Here is a 12,500-nt window from a genome sequence, read left to right on the forward strand (position 1 = left end):
TCGTCGTTTTTTGGGTCTTTGCTTTCGACAAATCCGATATTCGGCGCCTTATATTTGGCGGAGTGGAATACCTTCGTGTGCTATTACATCATAATTATCTCCAAAGTTTACAGTCAATTTGAAGAAAGAAAAAATACAAGACAAACTGATACTTTTCTGCATTATTAACAAAATATGTTACAGTGTATTATATGCAGTGCCGTTTTGTAATATAGGCAGAATGCTTGGTCCTACTCCGGTAAACGCTGGTAGGAAGCAATAACTGTTATGTTTGAGGATTTTATTTTACATAGGAGGCGGTTACAAAATTATTTGGGCGCGTACCTATACCCTGGCTGCCAGAGGTCGCTCTAGGAGAGAAAACACCTCTGGCATCCAGGGTAGCGTCCCTACGGCTTCAAAGTATAAACAAGAAATCGCAGTTGAGTCTAAATAACACTTAACTGTAAACAGAAAAAAAAGCATACCTCCACTGCTTGAACTTTTTGTGGTTAACTTTGTGTTCAAAGACGCCGGGAACGTTCCTCACCACCGAATTTGCCTTTCCGTAATATGCAAGTCGGGCCGTTCTGCAAAATGTAGGCTTCATTGTCTTGAATCTTGATTGACCATAAGTTTGTCCCCTCTTGTATTTGCTTTAGACGATGACTCGTTCGGTTCCCGTTTTCTTTCGTGCAGTCTATAATGCTCTGTAATCTATACGACGCTGCAGTTACTAAAAAGTGAAAAGATTAATGTGCGTGCGCGATGATGAAACTCAATAAGGCACTGAGATAAGGTCACGAACGACCATCTGACGGGTCGTGTTCACATAAGCCCATCTTGATCTCGTCATTCGTCAGATGTGATCATAAACAGACCAAGCTGTGTGCTTCTCCCGATCGCTAGGGTGTTGAAAGTCTCCCACATTTTTAGCATTTAACACCACATATCATTTTTATGTTTCTTTTTTTTTTTTTTTCGATTTCACGCCCACGATACACTACAGTACATGCATACATCTGTCGATTTGATGAACATGAGGTCACGAGAGCTACCATGTCAAACTCACAATTAGTAGGCCACGACTGTTTAATTTAATCCGCGCAATGTCTGGAGGTCACGCTTAATTTGTATTCTGAATTGCTTCGTCCAAGTAACGACTTTCATCTCTGCGTTGTGCTACGTGTCCCATCCTGTGTATGTATAAATAGGATGTTCTGTTTGCAGTTTTTTGGCCACACATGTACCAAACATGTTTATAATTCTCCTCGTGAACTGAGCTTGTCAACACTGAGCTACACAATTTGTGTGCGTCCGGCTTTACATTGGAGAATCTGCCCATTACGGTCAAGTAAAGTACCCTCGCTCATGACCATTATAAATTTCGAAACAATTATCGAGTTTGGCAATTACTACCTAAACTTCAGGAAAGATGGAAGGTGACCAATAACGTCGAAACTGGAGTTTTACCGGGTTTTCAAGTGATGAGTCCAGCGTACGTCTCCATCATCAAAGTCCAGAATCGAAGGAACTCCTTTGAAACTAAGAGGGGGTTTAACGTTGATCGGTTTCTCAGATGAAAGCCTTGACTCATTCCGGCATCAACGTCAAAGACCCCAACCATTCGTGATCATTGTCCCAGTTATGATGTAGACGGTTCGAGCCGGAACGGCGACCTCTAGATGTAACCTTACTCAGAGATTCTGACGGAGGAGAAAACAGTACGCGTGAATTATTCAGACTGTTGAAGCGATGAACTGAACCAAGAAGAACAACGTAATATGGACGGTAAGCCGTAATTACCTTTACCGATAATTTTAATCTAATCGTGGGGAGCCAATCCAGCCTTCGGGCTAAACGTAACCTTCTTGTCAGTAGTAACAGCGTAATTACGCGGAGACTAAAAAGTACTGAATAGCATCACAAATAAGCATGAGAATGTTTTTTCGCCATTTTTTTCAATGCATTTCCTTTTAGATGTTTCAAACCTGAAAAGGAAAGTTTTCAAGTCCAATCTGAAAACAAACCGTATACTGATATAACTTATTAGTTCACCTCTAAAAAAAACGACGTAATGAGTAAGTTATGATTTAACACTTATGATATATGCCTGAACATAACATTAGCCGTTTCATTTTCTATTCTCAACGCAAACTGGTAAGCGATGAAAACTAGCGTGAGCGCGTGAGGGGGCGCTGTGCGTTTACACACGCATGAACAGTCTCCCATGCAATACTACGATGACTGCGTAGGTCTTTACCTGGATTGACTTCACTTTAAAAATCACTACAAAATCAGAATTTGGGGAAATCAAGTTCTCAGCAAATAAGGTGATCCGGCGTTCTTTGAGGTTGCTCGAATCAGTTATTTAATTACCATACCTTTCCACTTTCCAATTATTTGCTCACAATAATAATAATAAGACACGTGCGAACAAATTTTTAAGGGTCAAATTTTTGAGGTCGATCAGGTTTTTCTATCAGTTCTTTCCTGAGTTCACAGTCGGAGAGAATGGCTTTTGACTGTGACATTCCGACACAAAGGAAACAACCTATCATCAACTTAGGTAATTATCTGATTTCAATCAGGGAAAAACAAGACCGAATAGCTAAAACACAGGAAAAGTTAATAATAATGAGCTTTATTTAATTAGGGAGCACCTTCAGTAATCTGTTCTCCCAGGTGTCCCTGACATAAATAAATATAATACTAAAATAAATGTACAATATACACAGTATTGTATTTATACTCGGGAATATTTCTTAAGCTGCGATAGCCGCTACTCTCTTAACTCATTTCCGATTGTTTCACCTTGCAAAGTTTAATGGAAAATCGATCGAATGATAAATCTCGTTTGTAAGCAAAATTTGTAACGGGAGTTACCCCTATTCACTTTGAAATCTGCCCTTTGGCATCAATTTAACTTTACAGTCTCCACCATCACGCACAGTTTTTGCTATTTGCGGTTTTCACTGTCACACCATCATCAAAACCTTTCAACAAATAAAGTCAAGTTCATTTCCTTTTCATTTTCATTTTCTTTTGTCTCTTGAACAGCCCCACAAAGATTCAGGTCTGCGCGATGTTTCGTGCGGGAGATATTCGAAGAAATGTTTTACTCAAACTTGAATATAAGGCTTTGTATAGACACGCGATGTTTTAGTCCCTCCGAGGGGCACCAATATGGCAGCTGGAAGCTAACAAAAACATATGTCATCGAGTTTTGCTATAAAAAGCCTGTAATCGTCTTCTGAAGGCTCATAAACATCCACATGAGTACACATGAGTTGCTTTTTATCTACGTGACAGCATTCTCTGCCGCCATTTTAATAGATCGTTTTCACTGTCACGCAATAAAAAAATAAATCGAAAACCATCCGGTGGAAAAAGTCAAGAATTCGTGATGTTGTAGAAGATAAATGAAGAAGACACTTGTCCAAGTTTTAGGCCTGTGCGTTTCCCCAAACTTCAGATATTCGTCGATATGTTTCGTAGAAATTTACAGAGCCCAGTATCAAATCGCCATGTTGGTGTACATCTGTGGCCCACCAATATGGCGGCCGGAAAATAGTGTCAACATCTGTTACTTACTTTGGCTATCTAGGCGAGTGATCGTCTGTACTGAACAAACACCTATTTACCTAAGCACTTTTCCTAATGCTTTAAATTCTAAAAAGCCTCAAAACCATGAGATAAATATATATTTCTCAATAAACTCGATCGTCGCCTCGTGTCACGCACCGCTATAACTCAGAAATTCAAAATGCTCTGGTTTCCAAACGAAGCACGCTATTGAGCTTTAAAATTGCAAATGGATACAAATTTACCGCCTCTTATGCCTGATGAGGATAAAAACTTTCGTGGCTCTTTAGTTTTGGATTTTAGAAAATGATGACGTCACGTGAAAACGATCCATATCGTGTCACGCAAAAGCTCAGAATTCAACCTTCCTTTATCACACGACGAAAAACCCTATCAAACCTAAAAAAAAATGAAAAGAAAAGTCTTCAGCTGTGTTAATAACTAACTAAACTAAAAGCTCAACAGGATTGATAATCCCTTTTTTTTTTTATTTTGATGACGTCACGTGAAAACCAAGAATTTTAAATCGCAAGAAAATGGAAAATATCAGTTTTAACAGCGAGTGAGTTGAGAGCAGCAGGTTCAAGTATCAAAACACTGCTTGATTTACTGAAAAAATTCCTCAGGTTTCTATTGTAGAGGAAATGCGAATAGCCAAGTGAAAAAGTTGCAACTGCATTTTATCAAAGTAGAGGATCAATTCCGAAAATATCGCCAGAATTTGTGGAATTTGAAGAGTTTCCTTCCATCGACTCTTAACTCTCCATTAGGTAGCTGCCCATTTAAGTTTAAACTAAAGAAGTCAAATGCACGTAAAAGACAGCCTCTAGGATTTTGTGAATTTGTCAAATACACTACAGTGATTTGGATAAACATTTGAAAGGTTTTAGGGTACCCTAACCCTAAAACCAGGAATTTGCAAGGAACCCGCACAACCACGCAGGAATGGATTAATTAAGAAATTTGAAGGAAGGCTTCAAGGAACAGTCGTGAGTCTTAGAAACAAAAACTTAACCATAAACGTTATAAAGTGACTTAAATGTAAACTGCGATTTACAGTTTTTACTTTAATTAAACAGGAAGTTATGCTATGAAGGGGGTTAGTTCAAGGTGTTAGAAACGGAACAAGGAATTTGTTAAGAATCTGTATTAACTTTAAAGCAAATAAAAATATAATCAAATTTTTGTTTGGGCTAGCTAACCAGTGTCGCTTCAGTTGAAAAGAAAAACGGTCTCTTTTTGTTTTTTGTTTTTTTTTTTTCTAAGATCACCACTGGGCCACTCCGTAGGGAAGAGAATAGAGCCATCCAGGAGGTGGAGGACCATACAGCCGACTCAGTGGAAGTAGGTTTTTCTAAAGCCATCAATCTTCTCGACTGGGACAAAATACCTGTCTTTTGGAAGTTCACCGCTATATATGTTGACCATGTTTCAATACACTACTGCAAAGGAACTTATAAGTCTAGCTGGAAGCCCGACTATTTTAGAACGAATCGAAGAAACGTAGCGTGGAAACAAGCTCTGCCGTTAAGGATGTTATTTTGCTTTCCAACTTCATGTTAACATGGGATAAGTACACCCGACCAGAGACCGCAACTTATCTCAAAGACGTCTACAGCAGGATTGATGCAATGATGCTGAAAAAACTCTTTAACAACCTCTATGGCTTTTATAGGGTATAATCTCCCAATGCGGGCGCGACGATGTTGCATGTTGATTATAAAAAGTATAACGATTTCTAATAAAATTTAAATATTTTTGTCTCCTGATTGCTTGACAAATCGAAAAAGTATATTTTGAAGTTTCAGTGTCAATGTGCAACACTTGTCAGTTCAACGAAAAAAGTAAACTCATGTTTACTCGCGGCATTAATGTTATAAAAAAAAAACGTGTAGCACGCCCAAAGGGCATTAAATTAGAGCTTATCCTGACAAGCAACGCTCAAAGGCGAGGAAAGTAGATTTTGGAAGTGGTTTTCTTATTCTCGTGATGGCCCTTACGCGTTATGCCTTTCCTAGTCTTTATTTTGACTACAACCAGACTGATAGTTCGCTTCAGTGATGTTTTACGCACTAAGCGTTTATAGACAGTGTTACTAAATCAGTAACACAAGATATGTAGGTAATTTGTGCATAATTTTAGGGATACGAATATTGGTAGTTCACTTGGGTCCGGGAATCAGTTTCAAAAGCTGTATGAATATTCGTGGTGGGCAGATATATACAAAGATAGAAAAGTAGAATTTTAGGTCCGAAAATCGGACTCAAAAGTTGTCGAAAGGTGTGTTGGGCTGAGATCGTCGCGGAAACCTAGAATTTTGGTTCCGAAAATCGGACTCAAAATTTAACAGCATTCGTGTCGGGCTGAGAATGTAGAATGTTGGCTCCGAAAATCGGAATCAAAAGTTATCAACTTCGTGTCGGGCTGAAAAAGTAAAGTCCAAACATTAAAATCAAGGGTGGAATTTTGGATCCGAAAATCGGACTCAAAAGTACAAATAACAGCGCACGATTTCCTGTTCCTGCAGCAATTTACATAACTTCAAATGATATTACTAGGTATTACAAAGCCAAAATTCGATTTCTTTGGCAAAACGACGAACAGGCTTCTTGTAACGGAATAAAAAAGCGTTCCGCGGTTTATAGCGCTTTTGTATTGTATTATTTGAATGTTGTGCAGGGCTCCGAGGGTTTCGTAGCTGTTCTCTATGTTTAAGATGACATTTAGACGCAGTCCGTAAAATATTATAACCTTTTAGATGTCAAAAAAAGTGTACTTTCCGTTAGAAACATAATAAAGTGGTCAAGTTTTCAACTTTGTGTTCCTCAATTATTGTAGAATACCCTCTATCCCCAGTATTCTGTCGGAAATGTGCTGTCTAACATGCTTATTTGCCCTTTTTTTAACGGAATTTGCTTAATTGGAAAAGGACGATTTAGTTTGGAACGCCTTTTATGCGCTGGCTGGCAATATGTGTCGTTTCGCATTTTAAAATATGCTGGCTTGTTAAAAGCTGTCTCACACGATGGCTGGCTGGGAGTTTTATTTCCTAAAACTCTTGCTCGCTGGCAGTGAAGAGCGGGTATTTTTTTTTCCCAGGAAAGTTAAATATTAACGAAGATTGACGTAGAAACATTCTAATAGTGGTTACAACATTATATGAACAATTTTGTCAAAAATGGTCGTTGGGTACTCCTGTCATTTTAATCTTCTTTACTTTGGCCTTTGCCCTGCCTCCTTTAATTTGTATTTGATGTTTTATTCCGTGTTGATCAGCTTCATTAATTTGCACAGTTTGTTCGACTATTTAGTGATCTCTTCTATATTCCTGCTCTATTTGCTACTTCTGTTGAACTTCGCCGTTTTCCGATCCAGATCTACTCAGATTTGTGTTACTCGGAAAGTTAACACTTTTCCTACAAGATAATGTTTCACCGAGAGACTTGATAATGGAATAGCCACATAAAATTAAAATGTCAGAGTCACGAAGCCATTCCTTGACCTCACTCGAAACTTTTGCTTTTGAAAAACATCCGTTTCGACCAACACTGCTCCTTCTCGCCTTATCCTAGGAATATATGACTCATTCGATGGCGGCTCCGATTACATATGATTACATATTTTTTCTCTTTTAATGTAGTTTAATAGCCCTGAAGTTAACTAAGAACCCTAGACAAAAATGTCAAGGCATTTATAACTTCTTTGTCCCACATCTAAAAAACTATTGTTGCATGATATTAATGATAATGATATTAGGGAGCACGAGACATTTTTGAGCCACAGAAGGAGACCGGAAGTGAAAATTTCTCATGCCAAAACATTAGTTTCTTATAGGTTTTTTAACCAAGCTTCTCTAATGGTGAAAAGATACTAGGCAACACAAATGTCAAGGCAAATTAAAAGGAAAAACGGAACAAATTGCGAATGGACCCCACAATATTCATGTTTATGAATCAGAATTTTGTGATACACGCTAACAAAGGTCTTAGAAAGATAAAAAAAACAAACAAACAAACAAACATCTATGGCAAGTTCAACACCATGAAGGGCAAGAACATTTTCTCTCGTACGAGTGAATCAGCGCTGAAGAAGTAAGTGATTCTTTCTAAAAGCAACCCGTTTGTTACGTAAAAAGTCATACGCAATGTTGTGAAAACATAGACTTAGTGAAATATAATGTAATGTTAATGTGATTTATTATGTAGATACTGGTGAAGTACCAGGATTTCCTTTTTCTAACGAATCATATCTTCACCACGCTCTGTGAAGATATCATTTTAAGGATGCAGGTGTCGTCATGGTAAGTAACAGGATTAGCCAATAAAATGCGAGCTTCCCATTCCCTGAAAAATACTTTTGTGCTGTAATACATGTACTAGTAATAGTTGAGACTACAGCTGCCACTGTTTACAAACGGAGCAATTGATGTTGAAGCAGGGAGAAAACAAATCAGTACCGAATATGAAAAGGGCGTTGTGACTAGATGGTTTGATTATGGCGGCCACGATGGTGTACCAGTCGAAACAGACTAAAGGAAACGCAAGGTCAATTTTACCGCAATGTGGCCACCGTTTTACAAAAATGGAACATACTACAAGGGATGAAGTTTTTAGGCTTGAATAACGTGAATAACGACTGACGTGCACAGTTTAATGACCAAATGAATAGTAAGAAACAGGAAATGTTAAAATCTGACCGGATAAAGGAACTGAATCGGTGTCACGGTATTATTAATGATAGGTACATCGAGTGCCGGAAAAGTTGAGTAGCAAGTTCTTCTGGTAACAAAATTAGAATTCGGAAATGCTGAGAGTATCCCCAACGATACAGCTACCCATGAAATGGTTTTGCATAATTAAGAGTTTCCTATATTGCGATAATTTATTCGATAGTTTACTAACACTTTGAAAGAACTGAAACTAACGGTCTCAAAAATCTAGTAAAATATGATAACTTGTGGCCTTTTTCTTGAATCCAAAGTCGTGTTCAAGATTGGTTCTTTCTAAACAACAACCTCTTCAGGACACAATACTGTCGAGAGCCTTTAATATGTTAATTTTTGCGGGAACAACACGGATCGTTTGCCTTGTAAATACGTTAAGAACCACGAATACTTACGTGTATCGTCAATCGTTTTCTAACAACACTTGCTGGTCGGTAGAATGAGTCTCTTAATCTCTTAACCGTGATTTGTGTCTGTGACAAATAGTTTCCCGAAAAAGCTTCCCCCTTTTTAGAGATTCAATACTTTAGTAATCCTCCCTTTTAGAGATTCCCTATTTTAGTAATTTCCCGTTCCTTAATACCCGTTCCCATTCACCGTTCATTATTTTAGAACAAGCCATTTAGTTACCCGCTTCATGTGCTGAAGGTAGAGTTGTAAGACACCCTACGGTTTTGTTCGGTGGGTGTTAAATATGGCGTTAATTTTCAAGGCACCTGTTGTGGAACCTAAAACTTTGGATTACTCTGGTCAAAGCGACTTCCAATGCAAAATAGGGTGCTTCGTTTTCGAGTTGTCAGTGCTTCGTTTTCTTGTTTTGAGCGCTTCGTTTTCGACTTAGGGTCCTTCGTTTTCGATCCTTTAGGTGTTTCCTGCTTAGTTCCACGTTTTCAAGAGCTTCGTTTTCGATACAACCCATTCAGTTGTGACTTACGCACGCACGCAAAAAATCCACCGCTTATTCCTTAACTTGTTTGCGGTGGTGTTCATTATTCCCGGTCAACTGGTTGCAAAGAAGAACCTTGAAAGGTAATTAGTAATATTAGCTTGGTGCAAGGGAATTTGTGTAATAAATAATTATTTGTTTGTTGTTTGAATTAGAGGTAAAGTAAGGAAATGATGTCTGACGAGCGTACGGAATTTAGGAAGGTTTTAGTTTTCTAATCGACTCAGATGCAAAATGGAGGGTGTTGCGAAGTAAATGATGAGTGAAAGTGAGTATACGGAATGAGTAACACGTACGGAATTTAAGTTACAAATAAAGAAGATACGCTGTTGGGTGAAACAGTTTCAGTCAAAAAACCCACAGTCCAATCCATTTTAATCTTCTTCAGTTTTGCCTTTGCCCTGCCTCCTTTAAATTAGTATTTGATGTCTTATTCAAACCTTCCTTCACTGTTTTAAGTAGCCGGTTATTTATACGTTTTCCTTGATTTGGTTGCCAGTTCCCAGTTGCTAAATTTGGCTAATTGTAAATTTCGCGACACATTCCCCTTTGAAGGTAAGCCAGGTTACACCCTTATGTTTTTTCGTTCCCATAACGACCTGAACCGCGTAGGAATTAGCCTGCGAGCAGGCTCTCTCTCCTCGGTGGGAGAGAAGGAGAGCCTGCACGCATCCCTTTGAATTTTGAATGCCGCCTCCTGATGTCACGCTGAGAGAGCTGTCAAAAATTAGCCAATCAGCGCGCACCCGAAGTAAACATTGAAAAAAGAACAGAAAACAGAAAGCCACCCGTTGTGTATTTCAATTTGCTCGAGGCAGAAACTCAAAAAAAAACTGTAAAGGAAGGAAGACTTCGCCAGAAAAGCCTATAACAACAATTGCTGATGCTGTAAAGCGTAGCTGAATATTCATTACGGTAATTCGTCGAAGTCCCTTCCGCGGAAAAAATGTTTCGTTCGTTAGGGAAAAATTAAGCACACAAACTTCAAACGACGGGAATCGTAATAGAGAAATTCGTTTTCCCTGACCGCATCTCCTCTGTGTGAGAATCGTCGACCACAACTGCTGCCAAATTTCGGTAAAGCGAAGCGGGGTTATCTTTTTTAATTTATTTTAATGAATCAAGACATTACATACATTACAATATTCTAATACCTACACCAATTTATTTCAAAGGTTTATTGAGTATTTGCGGAGTTACGAGGAGATCGAGCAATCATTTGTGGAGTCGCCTTTTCGGCTTAACCAAATACTTGCTAAAATCGTGTAGAGTTCCTCTATCGTTCTCTATCGTTAAATCTGCAACAGAGGCAGTCGAAAGGCCCATTTTTGTCCAAATGTGATCAGCGATAATGCTTTGTCGAGGACAGGAAACTACCACGGTGACATGAAGTCGCCCTCGTTGTATTTTGGCCGCTACGAAAAACAGTTGGGAAATAAGCCTTTTTCCGAATCCTGTGGATAACAGAGATAGAACTTCCTTCCTTCCAGTAGAGAAGCCATTGCATCGCGTCGCCCGACCTTTAATTATGTAAAGTTATGGTAAATTGCAACATTCTACAATTTTCTTAGACGCATTTCTGACCACCTCATCTCTGCGAAGCGAAGAGGCTTTCTTATTGTCGGAGCTTGTCACTGGTGACGTCACGAGGTAATTTCATTTCAGCCAATCAGTATTTTGCGTCCAAAATTTGGACGCGACATTCAGAATACAAAGCCTTGCGGACAGGCTCTCATTCTACCCCCAACCCCAGTCCCTCGGAGAGCCTGCTCGCAGGCTACGTAGGAATAAGCCATCAGTAGTTCGGAGCAATGGAACTATTAACTATTTGGGTAACAATACTTGATCTCTTTCCGTGTTGAACTGATTCATTGATTTCCAGTTTGATAAAGGGTGAAATGACTTTTTGTTCTTCCTGTTCCATTTGTTAATTTTCTTAAGAACTTTTCAGTTTTACGCTCCAATTCTACCCAGATAAATTTGTGTTCTGAAAGTTAACACTTTTACCACAGGATGTTTTACCGAGCGACTTGATAATGGAATAACCACGTAAAATTGAAATTTCAGACTCACGAAGCCATTGCTTTACCTCCACGAAACTTTTGCTTTTGACAAGGATCCGTTTGGACGAACACTGGTAAGTCGCTCCTTGCTCCGTAAAGCCTTATCTCATGAATATATGACTCATGCGGTGCAAATCAGCTCCGATTACATAAGTCTTGTTTTTTTTTTCTTTTAATGTCATTTAAAAGCCCTGAAAGTAACCAAGAATCACCTCCCTCAAGATTGTAAAGTTAGAAATGGCGGACCATTGAATAAGAAAATTCCAGTTAAAACAAACAGGTGTTTCTTTTAAATCAAGGCCTTAAAACTTGGGTCACTTAGTGTTTGGTTAATATAGTTTTGTTCGCCAAAGAAAAAAAAAGACCTGATTCTTTGGTCAAAGTGGCAGTTCAATAATATGAGTAAGGAATTTTATGCGTAATGAACCAGTTCTGATCCCTTTTCTCTTGTTTCCTGTTGTTTTCTCCATACATCCTTTATATTAAAGCAAGGAAGTATGGCGGTATTGTTTTTATGTTTATTTTGTAAAGCGGCCACCGTCATTCATTTGTGACTGAAGTACGCACGCAAAGAATCTACCGATATTGCTTATCCATTAATTTATTTGTAGCTGGATTCCTTGTTGATGTTCACCCTGTTTCAACGAGAGTATTGCAAGGTATTTGAATATACTAGCTTACTGTGTATAATATATAGTTAATTATTTGTTGTTGTGGGATAGAACTACCCTGCATTCTATTCTTTGCTTTTACATCGAGAAAATAAGTTAACTAAGGGCGCGTTCGATTGACCCTATTCCGGAATGAGAATACGTGGAGTGATGATTAAAAGGGTATGTTTGGCGGATTTCGAAGCTGCAAGGATGATAAAAATATGTTGAAAATAGCATCTTAGCAAATGTTTGACAATTTTAATGTGAATCGCCGCAAAAACGAAGGATTTCCAACTTGTATTCCATGTATTCCTATTCCGGAATACAGTCAATCGAACGCACCCTAAGTCTTTTATGGTAAGGTGAAGTGGAGGTGTTTGAGCCTTCTGGGCCATCGTAAAGAAAGGAACTTTAAGGGAGAACTGAAATTTTTTCAATTTTTTTTTCTTTTTCGAAAAGCCTAACACAAGTAAACTTAAATCTGTGTAGATATTTCGTCTCGTTTCCTGATTTTTCTTTTTTTGTTTGTTTGTTTTTCTTTTGCGAGAAAA

General features: G+C 38.5%; 3 long non-coding RNA genes across 3 annotated transcripts in view; 1 reads left to right on the plus strand and 2 right to left on the minus strand.

Annotated features, from left to right (window-relative positions):
* Positions 1 to 714, minus strand: part of LOC138024412 (uncharacterized) — a 4,017-nt gene extending 3,303 nt beyond the window's left edge. The window contains exon 1 of the long non-coding RNA XR_011126991.1: positions 468 to 714. This is a non-coding gene — a long non-coding RNA (uncharacterized lncRNA). The remainder of the gene's footprint in view (positions 1 to 467) is intronic.
* The window catches only part of LOC138024411 (uncharacterized), a 79,420-nt gene that overhangs the window by 32,406 nt on the left and 34,514 nt on the right, over positions 1 to 12,500 (minus strand). The gene's annotated exons all lie outside the window — the stretch shown is intronic.
* LOC138024415 (uncharacterized) lies at positions 1,099 to 6,375 on the plus strand. The gene is made up of 2 exons (XR_011126995.1): positions 1,099 to 1,770; positions 4,831 to 6,375. It is a non-coding gene; the product is annotated as an uncharacterized lncRNA (long non-coding RNA).

The sequence above is a fragment of the Montipora capricornis genome, chromosome 11, assembly GCF_036669925.1.
Source record: "Montipora capricornis isolate CH-2021 chromosome 11, ASM3666992v2, whole genome shotgun sequence".
NCBI lineage: Eukaryota > Metazoa > Cnidaria > Anthozoa > Scleractinia > Acroporidae > Montipora > Montipora capricornis.